Source organism: Ceratosolen solmsi, unplaced genomic scaffold, assembly GCF_000503995.2.
Source record: "Ceratosolen solmsi marchali unplaced genomic scaffold, CerSol_1.0 scaffold14, whole genome shotgun sequence".
Classification (NCBI taxonomy): Eukaryota; Metazoa; Arthropoda; class Insecta; order Hymenoptera; family Agaonidae; genus Ceratosolen; species Ceratosolen solmsi.
The window spans coordinates 2,613,056-2,629,387 of record NW_011948420.1 but is presented as its reverse complement, the minus strand read 5'-3'; positions in this window follow the sequence as shown (position 1 = coordinate 2,629,387).

Here is a 16,332-nt window from a genome sequence, read left to right as displayed (position 1 = left end):
AAATGAAAAACAACGAATTATATCCTGCATTTAACAATTCAATATTTTCACTTTCTAAGCTTAACAAGTTAGGTTAGACAATAACACTATTATATTATGAATTATACACATCATTCATTTCTTTCTGCTATTTTAAAAATTCGATACTACTTACTATTGTAAAAGTAATTGGGGATTATTATAATATAAAAATAATAATTAAAATAATACAACATAGTTTTATAAATAATTTTCAAAAATATTCTGAATAGAATAATAATAACTCGATAAAATATATATTTGAAATTATTTAAAAATATAATTTTTAACTTATATTATCAAATTATGTCTTAATTTACTTTGATCGATAATCACAGTATAATAACAACCTTCTTATTTTTACGGTGATAATTACTGAATATATAAATGGCTTTAAAAGTATATATAATTAATTACCATTGTCTGTCCACATAGATGACTTGCACAAGCGTTGTAAGCTGCGTGTTTACAATATAATTCCGAGGTCGTATAAAAAGACAGTCACGTGGAATGAGAAAAGGAGGATTATATCGTAAAGTAATAATTGCATACATTTTGCTTACATTCATTCCAATGACCTCCTAACTGTAGCAAAATAAACATACAGATAATAACAGTATGACTATTCCGATTAGTATTTATTTCTATGAAAATAAGAGATGTTACAAAGGAGGAATAAATGGTGTAATAATCCAGTGAGCGTAGCTAAACTTATCCCGCGACGATTTAGCAAATTTTTAATTTTATCTGAATCAAAGCTTGAAAAACTCCCAAACCACTATGTGCCCCCGAAGATATGGTCCACAGTTTGCCTTTCTTAGCGATTTTCAAAAAGCTTAAATAGGGTCTATAAGCCATCCCGTTACCTTTTTCTTCTTCGCTTTCTGTTTATCGCTTCAACCAAGTCCTTACTATTTTCTTTTCCTTACTTTTTCCACTTGAATCCACTCTTCTTATTTTCAAAGGTTCTAGTGCAGCGAGTGAGAACCAGCTTTGTAAAAGTACAGACCTTGTTCGCCTTCTTTTTATGAAAAGAAAGAGAGCCAGAAGAGGACCTTCTTCTATCATACTATATATTCTCTTTTTCTTATCTGCTTTCTACACTTTCACCATCTCATATTTTTTGTAGCGTCTCTCTCTCTCTCTCTCTCTCTCTCTCTGTAACTGTCTATCTGTCTGTCTATCTGTCTGCTGCCTGCCTGTCTGTCTGTCTGTCTCTCTCTTTCTCTCTTCAGTACGAGCTCATCTTTAATTTTCGGGGATTTTAGTTGTTTTTTTCAGTTTCTCTAGGTTTCGGTATACTTCTCTCTTCTTAGGAATATTATAGTACAATTTATAAGTATGTAGGAAATCTGAATTGGCAATATTAAATATAAAAGATCCGAAATAAACAAAAAAATAAATAAAAAAGATGCTGCTGAAAGACATAATATTCAGACGTGCATATAAATTATTTTATCCAAAAGTATGCACAAATTGATTCGAATAGAAAAAAATATATATTTAGCATCAGGCACTGCTGTCAAGAAAGGCCTTATAGATCTTTCAAAAAGTAAAAAACTTCAAACTCTGTAACTGACATAGTTTAGTATAGCCCACCTTCGATTAAAACTTTCCAGTCATCTATTCACACTCGACTTCTTTTCACTTCTTCATTTACTTCTCCTTCTTTAGTAACGAAACAAGGAACAATCGATCAATCAATCAAATACTCGAATGTAAACGCAGAAATACACGTTTTAATAGAATATATTTTCCTTATTTCATTTTATTCTTTATTGTCTGCTTGAACTGAAAAATAAGTATGAAATGGATTTGATATAACTAGTTTAATACATTGTGACCACAAATTTTACAAAAAGTTGCAAACTTTTTGTATCATTTCAATTTTTATAACTAACAGTTTTAATCATTTCTATATGTAAAATACTTTGTTCGTTTCATCTTACATTTTAACTTCCGACATATATTTTTTAGTATTATAAATAAATGAAAATCGAGCATAAGACTTCATGAAAATATGTTCATTTTCCATGTAAATTAATTCAATTTATTAAAAATAACGATTTTAAAATAATAGTTGTATTTTAAAGCGATGTAATTGATTTCGAAGGAAATAATATTTATATCCAACCTACTGATAACAAATTATGAAAACAAAAATTTATCGTTCATTTTCAATTTGTTCATGTTAAAAATGTTTATTGATTGAAACTTTTATATAAGAGATAATTGGCTTTTTATATTATTTTGATTACCCTTTTATTAGAAGAATCTGAATAATTTTTCTAATTAGGTTTCAATTGACCGAATTCTTGATATTCTAAATAATTAAATTATACAATGATCAAATTTTAATTATATTACACTTTAATATATTTATTATATATTATACTTATGGAACTTAATATGAAATATAGAAATCGTAGAAAATATTTAGTATTGTCGCATATTTATATTTTAAAAAACTTATATATTAATAGTTTTTTTCATCAAGTGATATTTGTTTTTCATTGATTCATCAAATAATATCATCAAAATATTCTCTTGATTGTATGTATTTTGCATATTCTAGTTAATAAAATAGAACATACACGGAATAAGATCGGGAATTGCGATAAAGTAATATATTAGGAATTGGCGTATTCTAATTTTCCTTTGGATTTTTATTTCCAATGAAAGACTAATTATATAATAATAAAAATAATTTTGAGGAGAATACTAATAAGGTGCCTTTATAGTTGAAGATGCAAAATAAATATTTCAATATACAGTATTCAATTATTAATAACATTAAATTCTTTCTATTAAATAATATAAACTTCACATATTTTGTAGAAATTTAGTATTTAACAAATCTTCAAAATTGAATAGAATTTTTTTTAGAAAAACCTTGAATTATATATTTTATCATTTTATTAAAAAATTATCGAATACTAAACAAGATAATCTATATTATAAATTACTGTGCAGTTAATTGGTAATTATTAAACTTAATTACACTGATATTATTAAAAAATATTATTAATAAACCTGATGTATTTTTTTTAAAAATTCATTTTGAAATAAAATTAAAAACGTACATAATTTTAAAACTTTAGTTACTGAAGTATTGGCTACATCGTCACATACACTGTTGTTTTTTGAAAAATAGAAGAAAATAGTTGCCATTTATCAATAAATCCATATTGACTTTCAGAAACATTTCATCATGAGTGATATAATTTCATATGTTAAATATTGTTTCAAAATATAGTATCTTTTGTATAATTTTATCATGACTTCATTGTAATTAATCATTTAAAAACTCCTGTTATCATTTAGTAGAACAGTTTATCAATTTATTATCTTGTTTATATTCGATTAATATTAAACTTTCATGACATACACTAAATGTCAAAATTTAATCTTTACTATCATATCAATATTTGTCAATAAGTTTAGTATACACTCTATAAAAAGGTTAAATAACTAATAGAATATTTATAAATATCATTAACTATATTACGAATAATACTTTACATAAAACTGAAATAAGAAAACTATTAATAATTGAAGCATAAATTTGTTTCTGAGTCTGTTGTAAAATATATTTAGAGTGAATTTATATAAATTTATATTTTTATAGGCAATAATTTAAAATGTGAGATTAATTTCTATTTTACTTAACCTTATAAATAAATAAATCGGTATTCTCATTTGAAAAAGTATCTTTTGATAGAATGGTAATAGTATTTGATGTAAAATTCTATAATTCAAAATTAAATTTAATTTAAATAATTTTGATTATAAGAATTCGTTCAATATAGCGCAATAATTTTAGTTTGATATTATTCCATAATGTAAAGTAAGCGCATATATATAAATATTGGAAAAGATTACAATTTGAAACGTTTAAAGTAATGTTATAAATTATATAAGTAATTCAATCTTATTATTAATTTTAATTATCTTAAAGGTTTTTGAATTATAGTTATTTCTTTCTAAAATATAGCAGTTACACTTTCCTAAGTAATTTTGTTAATTTTTTTATTTTATTGTATAATATTTTTAATATAATAGATTATAACTGAGTATATGTTTTAATTTTACTTTGTCTTGAATAGTTACTTTTACTTTATTCTATATCTGTTAGATTTTCTGAATATTTCTCTAATTTGTTAGTGTAACATACTTAAATTTATATACATAGAACTTAGCAATATATTATAGTAGTATTAGAATTTTATTTGTTCTTCTCCAATAGAGAACAATTTTATAAACATATAATGCAACGTTTTAAAAATGTGCACACAAAAAGAGATAACTGAAAAATAAATAGTTGCTACAAATAGTTCAATATATCAAGACGTCTAATAAATATTTCCATAGATATTATACAACTATTAATGAAAATCAATTTATTCTTAGTTATCTAAATATCAAACTTTAAATCTTACTTTTCCTAGAAGGATAGGATAAAAATAAATAGATAAATTTATATATATATATATATATATATATATATATATAGAGTGAGAGAGAGGGGCCAGAAAAATAAAGATTAACCAATAAAGGGATGGCAGCAAATAAAATAGGATAGAAAATCGTTTTATATGTATCGCTCATTTTTATATACTTGTTATAATTTTCAAATTTTAATAATCAAGATTTTCTAAATTGAATTATATAATCAATATATAGTTAAAAAGATATAATAGAAAAGATATACTTATATTAGATATAATGTATGTTGAAAAATAAAGTTCAATTATAAATAAAATATTGTAATTTTTTCAGCCTAAGGACTAGCTTCTACGTATGAACCTTTAAAAGAGCTGGTAAATAATAGAATTCTTATATTTCCTATTGTAGAAGAATTGTTTAGTTTATAAAACAATAGAAAATATTTACATTTTTTTAAAAGTAATATTAAAAAGTAAACCTGGATATGCTTTTCTTCGTTCCTTTATGATCACCAAAAACGAATTAATAATTATACTACCATTCGGATGTCTCACAACACGTAAATATTTGCATTTTTCCGCACTAGCTGATAGCAGTCTCTGACGTAATCTTTATTTGAATGGAATATAAAGCGAGTAACTAGTAAAAATTAAATTTATGTACTCATAGTGCGCAACAACGTTTGTCATAATTTGAAAGCCGTAGTGTGTTCGTAATACCTCAGATAAGTTTTATTCGATTAATAGTAAACAATAACTGTACATAGATAACTAAGTCAATAGATTGAAGGTCTTTTTTTCAGAATTTGGAAATATAAACAAATCTAGATGAAAAATTATCAGTATAAATGCTGAGTTTTGAGGGTATTTTTTTAAACTTGAATAAATCTTGATATTGGAAAAAAGAAAGTAAAGAAATCGGGCAACTAAACAATCAATACGCGATTTCACTATATGGATACCTACTATTTAATGAAAATCGTCTGTTTTTTTTCAATATTTGTATTCTAAATAAACGCCAAAACACACATTTCTTTAAAGCAAATTGTAATTCCAAATACTTTCTGAAAATTAATTAAGCATCTTTACCTGTCGGATTCAAAATCATATCTATATAAGTAGTTTCTGCGGATCATGTTAGTAGAAGGGCTCATGCTTCAGGGCACATTTAGAAGTTTGCACGGTAGCCATAATTCCACACACCACTGATTTCTGGAAAAATAGGTGAACGTGCACATAATGTGGTATTCATAAGCTGTGTCCACCCCTCTCTGTCTTACTTTCTCTCCTTCCTTCTCTCTCTCTCTCTCTCTCTCTCTCTCTATTCCACTTACTATCTGCATATCTGTATTTTTCACTCTATTTCTGTTAACCCTTATAATTGTGTTTTCTACATAAATGATATCATTGATATCATTGTATATGTCTTTATATGTTATTAAGAGACGGATATTTGAAGTAATACTTGTAATGAAAATGTACGATTAATAATATGAATTGAAGTTAAAAACATAATGAATTAGATGAATACCAAAAGCATAAAGAGAACAATTATTTGTCCTATTTATGAAAATGCAAATATACGAAAATTAGCAATAAATGAATTTTATAGTCTAAAACGTATCCGATTAGTATCACACTTACATGATAAATATTAAATAAGTTTCATTGATTTATAAGATTGCCAATAATATTTGAGTAATCTCAAAGTAATTTAATAATTAAATATAATTTTAACGTTTATTTGATCATGAAGATTTGAACTTTTGTAAAATAAATGAATCTGAAGTAATAAAGCAGTGAATGGAATCTGTAAGTAGTTTTCTGTATCAGTCAAATAAACGTTATTGATTATAATAAGTCAATTATGGAAATTCTACTTATTTGATATGATTAAGTTAACAATGCACATCAATTCAACGGTTTAACAGGATTAATTTTGCAAAGAAGTTTGAATACGAGCAAATACCTTATAAACCTATTATATCATAATTAAACACCATATAATTAGTTAGCCAGAATTTTGAAATAATTTTCATTAATGTTTTGAATTGAACTATTATTTATATTCATTTTAAGAGCGAAATAGTATCGCATATATGTATAAGTAGTGTTTAACTTGAATTAAATAAGTATGTAATAATTTTTTATACCTATTTAATAATAAGTATAAATAACTCAAATTATAAATAGGATAGGTGATGCTCGAAGACTTTATAACGTATGTCTATAATATACTTTTTATACTTTATACTTTATACTTTATATACTTTTATATGTCATAATATGTTTATAATATATTTATCAAATCTATGAATTACAGTATAACAATGTAATAGGCGCCACATATTAATATATTATATTAACTGCTAATCTTATGAACTGTATTTAATAAAATATTCATAATTTCAAGAATCATGAAAACATACGAATTACATGCTACTTATAAAATTAAAAAATATTAGAAGTGTTGATGAAGTAGTTACGAGACAGTAATATTGTATTGTTCATTTATTCTGTATATTTTCACTTGATTGAAATAAACTGAAATAACAAGCACTAGTGTGTGCACGCGCATGTATAGATATGTTATAAATACAAAATTTTGTTTGTTCATATATATAATTTCACATGAATTTCATAATTAATATTAGTATAATTGAATTATATAAATTTTTTACATAAGAATAAAGTTTATAATAATCTAAAATAATTGCATATGATAAAAGTTGTATAATTGAAAATATTTGAATGTAGGATGTAATTTTATTGATTTCATAAATTTTACTAATTTATAGTTTGTATGGAAATTAAAATAATTAATATAAAAATTTTGTTTACAGTTTTTATGGAAATTAATTTAATTAATACAGAAAATTGTGTTTACATATACATATATATATATATATATTGTATGGCATACTAAATAATATTATTTTTATTATTTATTATTTTCAAATTATTTTTTTATAAAATATTTAATTAAATATGTTAAGTGTCATTGAACGGCAGTTAACAGCATCATATATTATAAAAAATTCTTAAAATATTAAGATCGGGAAGACAACAGATTGATACTAAAGTATTCATAACATTTTCTAATATTAATTCCCTATTAAATGATTTCATCACTGTGGTAAAATATTTATGATTATAAATAATTATATATAAATTTAGTAAAGATAAGATAATACTCTTTATTGGAAGCTGAAAATCTGTATGATTATAATTTGTAAAGATATTTAAATATAAATTTTTACAGGTAAGTAAATATTTTGCATAAATAACTGTAATATGTAAAATAAATAACATTTAATTGTTATTATTTAATATTTTATTAGTTTATTTGTTATGAATATCATGGCAGGATATAAAGAAGAATATAATACATAAATATAAAAAATATTTGGATTTTATTATTTATTTTTTAAATTGTTAACACAATTATTTATTTTCTAAAATGTTTTTAATGTTGTATTACGTATTAATTTTATATCTTAGTTAAGTATATGTGAAAGAATATACATAAAAGTGCATACGAATATAAATTGTGTTATTCTCTATTAGTTAAATTATTATATAAAATTTATATTATGTAATAGGTTAATAAACATATATTTTTAAAATTGTTAAGAAGAAAGAACTGACTTAAAAATTTTCCAATAATTATTAATAAAGATTATCTATGACAAAATAGTATTCTTTTTCTGTATCTAATGACAAATATATTACATTCCTATTTACTCATTAGAAACGTTTAATTTAACTTATTTGTTAAATTTTTGCTTGTTCTAATTAATTCAAAGTTTATGTATTATTATTATACTTATTATTACTATTATTATTACTACTTATTACTACTTATTATTACTACTTATTACTACAACTAAAATTATTATTGTATTAGTAGATGCTTTTATACAGCAATCTCATCATATAATTGTTACTTTCTATGCCTACTTTTTTCTCTATTTTTCATCTTATAATTTTTCTCGTTAATACTAAATCTAAAAAATTATTACGTACACTAGAATAAATGTATTTAATTTCTTACAATACTTACATGGTTTGAAACATTTTATGATATTTTTATTATAATATTTTAAACACTGAAATATTCAATAGTTTTTATAATTTTCAAAATTGATACGTTATATTTTCGGATAATCTATAAAGTTGCTTTAAATAATATTTAAATATTGTTGAAATCATGTGATTAATTTAAATAATATAAATGAACCTATAGCAGTTTATATCGTTCGAAAAATTCACATTCAAAACAAAACTTTTTATTTAAAATAATTATGTATCTGAATTCTCATATAATACATATTTTAAAAAATAATATAGTAAATTTAAACGAAACTCAGCTCACCATATCTGACTATAATTTTTTGATTTTTAATATTCTTCAATTCTTTTATTTAAAAAATTATTTTTTAAGTAAATATTGAATAAAATATGAAATTCCAAGTAAAAAGTACGTATAAGTCGATTTATATACAAAAGTGATAAATTCTTTTTGCGTCACAAATGTTTATCTAAATATTTGTTTCATTTTTTTAATTGAATATATCAAACACAATATTAAATACTGCAACGTTGTAATAATATTCAATAGAAAGTTAATTATAACCCAAGTAGAATCTATAAATATATAATTTATATTATGCATAAAATTAATTTACCTCTCAATTTATTTAATTTTGAATAGTTGCCTATTCATATATTTGGTATGCCTAACTAAGGAAATTTCTAACCAGGATTTCTAACAATAATATACTAATTATTATTATTAAAATATATTTCAAATTTTGGCACTAATTAAAATTAATAATATCTTTATTTTTATTTAATAATATATATAATAAAATAACTGCGAAAAAGAAAATCAACGACATAATATTTGAGATTTTAATATTATTTTTTAAATTGTAACTGCAACTCATCATATTTATGAATATTTATATTGTATACCGAATCATATTCTAAAAATAACATTGGATATTAGTATAACATTTAAAAAAATTATAAATAAATTAAAATCAAAATCATCTGACTAGATTTAACAAATCATTTTAACTTAAAAAAAAGAGCAGACACTTACAGAAATTTGAGATATACAGTGACATATTATATTAACTAAAAGTCCGATTTCAGTTTATCTAATAGTTTACTAATGTGTATATCTTTTTGAGCTTCAACATTTTGTAATATATATAAATTTTTACGTGACTTTTACGTTATCTTAATAATATTTTCAGATTTACTAACATGAACATAAGCATTTGAACATTAATTAACTACTTTTGAATTTAAACTATTTAAATATTGTTGAGTATATTGATCATTCGTACATATAATTAATTAATAAAATCTTTAAATACTCAATTAAAATAAATTTTTATAAAATAATAGTTAGTTCTGCATATAATGAAATATAAATATGCGAATTACAAATATACAAGAAACTTTTATGTAAATTTTTGTTCTTAAATTAATCATACAAAATATGATAAGAATTAAAAAATTATTCTACTAAGTTTATATAATTATATGAAAAGAGTGATATTACTAATTTATAAATAAAATATTGTTTAAAATGAAATTATAATGACAATTAATGAGTTTTCTATATTTTCCAGTCTAAACTAACTAAAAAATGTTGAATTAAAATTATATTGATTTTATGAATAATTATTCCATATAACCTTTATTATTCAATTATTATTATTCGATTATTATTATTATTATTATTATTATACTTTAAATTAATGGTTATTCTGTTTAAAATATTCTGTATAGTTTTTAACAAGATTAAGTAAATTTTACTCGCCCAAGATGGTGCTAAATCTTTTAATATTAAAGATGTAAGAATTATTAGAAAATGTAAATAAACCAATTGACAAATTAAGTGCTGAATGAATTTATAAATACATATATATTTTTAAATTATATTTAAAGTGAATTTGTTTATAAAAGGAGCATGTGCTATACAAAATTAAAAGTACAAAGTCAATTGAAAAGTCGAGAAAGAAAGCCGGTTGGGCAGTACATCGTTAAACGTGATCGAAATCGCTCTAGTCACGGTTGTGGCAGCTAGGCCCCGTCGAGATCTAGTGAAATACGAAGAGAAAAAAGTAGGTGGGAGATGAATTATATAGCAGCCGTGAGTTAGTGAGAGGTTTTGCAGTGCATGCGCCGTTTGAGCCGCTCGACAACCAGACAGGTCTCTGTCTCGATTTCCTCTCACTCTCGTTTGTCTATCCACAGCGGAAAGCAAGCGCCTACCAGCGGTGACGGCTCTGCTTTAAGTAACCATCGCTACCATTAGAAGACCCTTTTTTATTAACCATTTTTAAAAGTACGGATGCGCAACTTCTGTGAATATACCATATACACACGTGCTTCTGACTATTCATATCGAGTTCGGAGTCTAAGTCTCAAGCTGATATCGTGATTCTTCAAGAATCTCACTTTGCGGACTAGAGTCTAGGCCTGCTGCGGTACTATTCACACCTACGTAACTTGTCGTGTGTTATCGATACAACAAAACTGTTTGTGAAAGTATTCGTATATTCAGACAAAATTTATATTGCCTTTTAAACTGCGTGGTTAACCATCGAATTAAGTCAATTCAGTATTGCACAGGTTTATTGAATATATTTGATTACTAATTAGTGATCTTTATTAAAGAAAGTGCATTATTCAAATTAACTTTAAAAATCAATTATATAAATATTAATGTAAGTGTGAATGTTTTGTTTTCAATAAATAATATATTTTTTAAGTAAAATTTTGTATAACTTACAACAGCGAGGATAATTTTTAATACGTATTGTATGAGAATTTCCTTACTGCTATTCTTCTTTTAAATTACGATGGTAAGGAACTATTCAGGAACTTGAACTACTTATGAAAATAGACAATTATTTATATTATTGAAAATAAATAGTGCAAAGTGCTAAAAAACAACGATTGTGATCAGCAAAAATATAAAAAATAAATAAATATTGCAACGGTTATACGAATTGTTAATTTTATTTTAATGCATTGTAATATTGACAGATGAATTGATTGGAAGATTTGTGCATCAAAGTTTCCACGTGACTTCGACGTAGTGGCCCTGGACTCGAATTATTGATGCGCGTGCATTAAGTGAAGACGAAGAGAAAAGAAAGGAGTTTACAACCAATTCTAATCTGAAAACTTGGAGTTTCGTAAAATTGCAGTTAAATTTCATACAGATATGTCGTACAGCTTGTCATTTACTACATCATGCTCAGAACCGTACCTGGGTCCGAGCTTGGCGCAAACTTGTCCTGGTTCACCGTTTCTTGTATTCATGACGATCCTCGACACGTTTATGAGAGCAAAGCAAGAGGTTTCACGCCTATGTGAGCGTGTGATATCTAAAGATCCTGCGGACTACTATTATGATTTTATTGTGATCGGTGGTAAGTATATATACTACAATATTCATCTACAGAAGATACGTAAAAGGAGTACAAAGTTTCGTCATTAATGCTTATATTCCCTCAACAGTATCGCTTTCAAATATTTTCATTGTTTTTAGATTAGTTGTACCAGCAAGTATGGTAGAAAATTTCTATAGCTTTATACAATAAATATGTACATAATATAATAATTATGTATATACATTTTTATGCTATTGTCTAGATTATTTAATTCAGAAAAATTTATGAAATACAAAAATGAATTATTGCTAAGATATACTTAAAATAATCAGAATTATGTATAAAGTTAGTTTTTTTAGGACAATGAAATTGTTTTTGATAAAAACTATATATTATATATTTCTAGATAATAGTATAATAAATAAGTACATGTACTTATTACATATACATGTATTTACATACTTAATAATTATTTTAAATACTATAATTCTCATAATTTTACATCATGAAACCGTTTCAAAAATATTTTTAAAGTTAAAAGTAAACTGGCTTTTATTTATTTTGGTATTTATTTTCTTCATTGACAATTTTATAAAATTTGATGTAATTAAAAATGTATATATAATTACTCCTGTATTTGACTTGATTAGAATATTAGATATATAAGATATTTTTAATAACAATTTACATAAATTTTTCAAAAATTTATTTCAATAATCACATAAAATTAGGTTTATATTATAAAATAGTTTTTCTACAAAATTTCGCAATTTAAAAATTTTATATAATTAAATCAATACTGGAACTATGAAATCGCAAAAGATTTCGCATGTAAATATGTGGTTAAATATTATATTGTAATAGCTTTTAATTATAATGTATAGTTTAGTGCTAATAATAATGGCTGATAAATATTAGTTTCTAATTAGTAATATATTCATAATGTCGTTAATGAATGAAATCCAATGTATTAATATTATGTATATATGCATATAAATGAGTTTTTGATTACGATGAATTTTTCTTCATGTGTGAAATTTCGGCATATACTAAATAGTTTATAAGATAATTAATTAGTATTTTTTTATTTACCTCCGCTTATATTAGTACCTGATTTACTTACTACTAAAAGTAATTACAATCCTGAATTAACGTTCATTTATGTAGTACATGTCCTAGAGATTTTTATGAGTTTCTTTTATTACTCATTACATCTTTTTATGGATATAATTACTGTAATTGTTGTTTGGTAAAAAAGAGTTATCTTTAATTATACAATAACCTTTAAAATATTCTTTAATATTATTCGTAGACAATTTTAATTAAATTTTAATTATCCAAATCAGAATTATATATTTAACTTATTGAAATCGATTAGATAGTGATGTTAATTGTTTATTAATTTCAGACGACGAAAATCTGTGTCTTTCTAATCAGGAACGAGTTTATAGATAAACATTATATTCTAAATATATTTCGAGTTATCTTCATAAAATAGATATAAATTAATAAATTAAAGTTAATAATACAATAAAGTTAATCATTTCCATTTTCATTTTTTCGTAAATATTAGAAATTCTGTTATTATTGACAATATGAAATAATTAATCAGAGCATTATTTACTATTCATAAATAATCAATAATCAATAAATAATTGATCATTATAACAAGAACTTTCCCAATCATTTCATTCATAGTAAATAATTAGAGTATTTAAATATATTAATATTGAATTATATTTAAATCAAGGTACGTATAATGGTATGGAATATTCCACCGAGAATTTCATTTATATAATAAGCGATAAATATAGCAGACTCTGTAAAGTATAAAATTACAACAAAAAAAAAAGTCAAATTGTTTGAAAGGCATTTTTAGTAAAACTATCTTATATTGAATGTTAAATGTATAATATAGTATTAAATTGGATTTACGAAAAGGTGCTAAGATGTAATATATAAAATTGATTTATCATATAACAGAGATTAAAATACAATTTGTACAAATACTTCATTTCATGCTTTTGATTGCCAAATAATTTCATTTAATATTATGAATTATTCTCGATGTCAAATGAGTAACAAATAATTATAAAATAATATATACTCAAATAACATCGATTATGTAAACAAACAATTAATTTAACGTATATAAAATCAATTAATATAAAAAAATGTGTGAATCTTGTTATTGATAATGTTATAATTATAACTAATAATCGAAAAATTAATGCTGCTACAACTGCTACTACTACCACTGCTATTACCACTGCAATCACTGCTACTACTACTGCTGCTACTACTGCTACTACTACTGCTACTACTACTACTATTACTACTAGTATTATAGTGAAAATGATACCAAAAATAAAATTAGAATAATGTTTATATATATATATATATATATTCCGAAAATTATAAGACTTAGAATAGTTGAAAGAAGTAATAAAATATATTTTAATATAGAAATAATAGAAAAATTACTTTTACAAAAGTATTAAAAATTTTAAATGTAAATAATTGTATTTTTGAATCTTTTGAACGTGTAATACATTATGCGTTATTCTCTGCGAATTGCTTATGCTTATGTACATTTTACTAAGTTATCTGATAAATAATATTATATATGTTATTTTAATCTTTCAGCTTTATAAATATATCAATTCCGATATTTAAAACAAAGTAAATGATATATATTAAATATATAAATTTTTTATATTAATATTAGTAAGTTTATGTATTGATTTTTAGTAAAAATTTGTTTGAACTTCAAATTACATTGATTGATATATAATATAAAGATAAATTAAATGTATATGAATGATACTATAGTAATGTAAGCTATTTTTTTGTAAAAATCCAAATATATCTATATATATAGAGAGTTTACGTATCCCGAGTACTTACGTATTTAATAGCCATATCACACCGTCATTTATAAAGGACAATAAACTTTCGTCTACTTACTAAATTTTTCTCTTACTTTCTTTTAATTTATTACCTGAAATAAAAAAGAGAAATTCATTATTTAATCATTTCGAAAGAAAAGAGAATTTTGCTACAGTGCTAATAACTAATAATTTTTTTTAAAAAATAATTTTTTAACTACTAGTATATCAAATTTCATTAACCCGAAATATACGAAAGAAATTATTTACATAAAATTTACATCAATATTATTATAACTACATAATGAATCCATTTTTAATAATTATAACTATATTTTTAAAATATTCCTTATAAAAATTTTTTTTCTTGATAATATTTTCTTTGATATAATTACCATATTATCATATTATTTAGATATATTTTTGCTTAAATAAAAATAATAACTTACTGAAGAGTTTACTTTTGTATATGCAGTTATTTCTATAAAAATTTAATCGAGTTGTATGCATGTATATAATAAGTTATGTTTAAAAATGAATAATATATACATTGAAAGTAACGATTTTTTCGTAATTCGTTTATAAACAAAATAGTGTTAAAGAGAATTTCAAAAATTTTAAAAATTAATTTTTCATACATGTCAATATTTGTCAACATATATGAAATAAGAGTAGTGATATTACTGGGTTAGATTGATCAAAATAATAAATGTTTACATATAAATAAGGAATGTCTTTTAACTATAAATGTATGTACTTTTAAATTTCAAATACACTTATGAAACACCAATCCTTACCCTAACTCGTGCAAGAATTGAAATTGAAAAATAATACACGCTATAACATATTCTTCATCGATAGCATTTATTTTTTATAATTTTATAATTTCATTACAATATCTTATGACGTAATGTGCATGCGGGAGTATTTACTTTTCTAACGAGATCATGGTAGATTATCAATATTTGTTTATTTATTATAAGTAAATATATATAAAATCAAGCTATATATATAAAGAAAAGCTATTAAAATGAAGTTAAGAAAATAAAGAAAACAAACAAAGTGAACAATATAAGTAATTGCTTTTTATAGAAATGTATCATCATAAAAAGAGTAATGAACGATTTATATGAAAGATAACAAAATTATTGATTTATTCATTTATATATCTATCTATTGACTATAATCTATTTAACTATATATATATATATTCTATGTTATTTTTGTAATAAAGTAATACAAAAAATTTTATGAAAACAATTAATAGAGGCAAAAATTAAATTGAATTAATTTAATTTTTTTAATACTACTTTGGTATCTTTGGTTAACGATATGTTATTAAATCTAATTATAGTTTATAACTATTTACAATAGAATAAATTTATAAGAAGTTGAGGTTTTATATAAATTAAACCAAATGAAATATATTAAATTTTCAGTATGAATAAAATTTTATCTTTAAAGTCATCGTTATTTATAATTTTTTGTATGTCACTTTCCATTGCATAATACTAAATTTTGCAAATTAAAATATCATTGGCATTATTCCTTTTGTTTTTTACA